This window comes from Numenius arquata, unplaced genomic scaffold (genome assembly GCF_964106895.1).
Source record: "Numenius arquata unplaced genomic scaffold, bNumArq3.hap1.1 HAP1_SCAFFOLD_51, whole genome shotgun sequence".
In the NCBI taxonomy this organism is placed as follows: Eukaryota; Metazoa; Chordata; class Aves; order Charadriiformes; family Scolopacidae; genus Numenius; species Numenius arquata.
In genome coordinates this window covers 512,860-516,244 of record NW_027415430.1, presented here as the reverse complement: position 1 = coordinate 516,244, position 3,385 = coordinate 512,860, and positions in this window count along the sequence as shown.

Genomic DNA, 3,385 nt, shown 5'->3' with positions numbered 1-3,385 from the left:
GCCGAGGAGTCAGCCCTGCTCTGCAGCAGAGAGTTCACGGGAACGCTGGAAGCAGGGGCCAGTCCTGGTGGTTGACTTTGTCAGATAAAACCATGCCCAATGCACAAGGGTGTGCCAGTACCTGCACTGCCTCTTCGAAGGAGTGAGGGAGGCAGAGGCCAACTGAGAGCTTTTTTGAAAAAAAAATTCCCTCCGTCCCATTGTGGGATGTCAGAAACCCTCAGTATTCCTGCTGCACTCAGGGAGAGCAGAGAGAATCCTGCAAGGCAAGAGGATTGCCTGTGGCTTAGTACAGAGCGAGGGGAGCTGGGCTGTCCCTCAGCCCCTGACACACTGGGCTTGCGCCTTTCTGAGATGGAGGGCGATCACACGCCCTCAATGTTTCCCTGAAACGTCAGCAGAACCTGCTGAGAGCAGAGGGATCCACTGCAGACAACTAAATGTCTCGCCCTTTCTCAGCGTCTCAGCAACCACTTCCAGCCCAGGACACACAGGGCTCATTTCACCAACCCAACAGCATTTCCTTGGTCATAGCGTCTCTGCGCTTCTCCATGGGGCTTTCAGGTAACACAAAGATGCTATGGGACAGATTTGCATCCCGGAGGGCAGCTCACAGCTTGGAAGGACACCTCAAGGAGATACATCAGTTTTTTCACGATGTTATCTCACCAAGGGAAAACCAGCTGATTCCCCAGCCCCACAGGCTGCATTGTCCACAGCCGCACAGGCGAGAGGAAAGCTGGGACCCTTGTTCCCATGGACACACTGCATGGGAGGACGCACAAGATAATGTGTGACTCTGCAGCTGAAACTCCCATCCCCAGAGAGCCTGAGAGTGAGAACAAGAAAAGAGCAGCAATAACACAGACAGGTGGAGAAACAAGGGAAACTGCAGCGAGGGTCTGGCTGAAGGAGGCCAGGGCAGAGGCAGCCGGGCGCTCGGGACAGCATCACCCGTACCCAGCCGTGCCTGTCACCTCCCAGACACCGACGCTGCCGGGCAGTCGCTCTCAGCCCCGCTGCTCCGCAGGGAGAACGGGGCACGTGGCTGGAGAGCTGCACCACGGCTCTGCTGGAGCTCCGGCTGCAGAGGAGGTGGTTCATGCCTTGGACCCCACAGCCCTGAGGGCAGAGGCTTTGGTGGGAGAGGAGGCACGGGGGGGCTTGCTCAGGGGAAGGGGTCTGCATTGGAGGGGATCGTACGGCGTTTGCGGAATTCTCCCTCCCACAACATTTCTGGCTTAAGTTTCCTCTCGTTCCCTGGTCATATCCCTGCTGCCAGGAGATTTTCCTCCTGGGAAGTGTCTCCCTGTGCCGTGTCTTTTCCCTGTCAGCACTCACAGAGCCCATCCCAACCTCTGTGCACTCACCTTGGCCCTACAGACACCTGCCTGTTTGCAGGGCAGGGGCTGGGTTCATGTTCCTGTTCGCAGGTGCAAAAGGGCAGGTCAGAGCAACCCTGATGGTCCAGCAGAGGTGATGCTGGTGCTCTCCATGGGCAGAGGAGCGGCTGAAGGCCCCTTAGGAGGCTTCTTTTAGACCAACTGATGCCTCAAAGTTGCAGCTCAGGAATCACAGTGACTTCTGCAAACTTGAGAGATCCTTACACATTCATCCCTTTTTCCACCTCTCTCCCCGCACCCCCCGGATAAGAAACTGGAAACACAACCTGAGGAAATAGTTCCCTTGGAAGCGTGTAGGGGTGATCTGGAGCTGTGAGCAGCCCTGACCAACTCAACACCGTCTTGACAGCAGAAGGACCCTCTCCTGCTTCTCCCCAGAGCTTCTCCCCACACCGCTGTGGGAACAACCTGGGCAGACTGAGTGTTGACCCTGGCAAGAGACAAAGTCCCTGCGCTGGCACACAGCCCCCTGCGGTGCAGAGACCCTGCTCTGAAGGACAGCCCTGAGTACTCCTGGCTGCACACCCGGCTTCACACTCTGCAGCCTCCCCCAGGGGAAGGCAGCCGACATGCCCTGGCCGGCTGAGGGTACAGCAGGGAAGCCGTGCTCCAAAGCACGTCCTTTTTCTACGCGGGGGAAACTGAGAGTCCTCCTGACAGATCCCATGGGCTGTGGGATGTGCCAGCTTTAGGAGGTCTTTCCAGGAACCGCAGCTGCATTGCCCTGCAGCCAGAGACTTACCCTGTCAAGGGCTGTGAAGATTTCTCTCCAGGCGAGCTCTCATCTGTCCTCCCACCCCAGGCTGCCTTTAGCCTCTGTCTTGCTTCCCTCCTCTCCCCTCGGTGCCTGCAGGCAGTGCCCTCAGCCCTGCTGCGCTTGGCAGAGGAGCTGCTCCTGGGCAGAGCTGTCTCTCTGCCGCGCTGCCCCACAGCCAGGAGCTCCCTCCATCCCAGGAGCCCGGCCCAGCTCAGCAGCAGAGCAACAGCCCAAGGCAGTACCTTTTCTGCCCCCCTCTAAAATCCCTTGAGGTGTCCCTGGGGCTGCCGGGGAACCTGCTGATGCAATCCCTGATGTTCTCTCTCTCAGCTGGATAGAGACACTCCTTTCCAGAAGTGTCATTTCCCTGCTGAGAGGGAGAGTTACCTCTAAATATCAACTTTCCTTGGCCCATCATTAGACAGGACAGCCAGACGGGGACAGACAGGCATCTCCTTTACCCCTGCTGAGGGAAGGGATTCAGCTGAGGGAATCGAGGCATCTCATCCTGCGTTTCTATTCCTAGCATTTGACGGAGACTCAGCTCCCGCCCATGCCTGCTAGAAGCCCACAGGAGATGGGATTCCTCTTTCCTCAGGTGTTGAGCTGTGCACAAAATAGGCACCTGCATGGGAGCCTCTTTTCTCCACTCCCACGCTAAGTAATGGAGATGGAGGGCGGGAGTGAAATGTTCAGATGCAAATGCCTGGGAACATTCCAGTTGCCAGAGGTGGTGCAAGGTACACGCAGGAAACTGCAAGCTCTAATGGGGACGGTGATAGAGACGGGGAAACATCTCGGGGATCGTACATGAGCCTGGTGGGAAATCCTTTAGCCAAGTGAAATGACAGCTGATGTCCAAATAAAAGGAACCTTTCCTACTCCTGATGTTCATGGCAGTTCACAGAGGTGTTCATATGAATGGACTGCAGTCATGTCCTGTAGGGAGAGCAAGGTCTCTCTCTTTTCCATCAGCCGAATTTACTCAATCTCCAGTGACTACAATGGCATTTGTCCCAAGTTCAGCCCCTCATTGCCTAACAGAATTCAGGGCAGCTACTCAAGGGTTGAGTGAGCTTGTGTGAGTGAGGATGAGAGGAGAAGCCAGTAAGGGTGAAAATGTCTTGGCCATTATAACCCACTTGATCGGGCACAGTAGGCAGAATAAGTCTTCTAACAGCAACCTGAAGAAGTCTCCAAGTCAATGAGCAGGTTCCTATGGGGA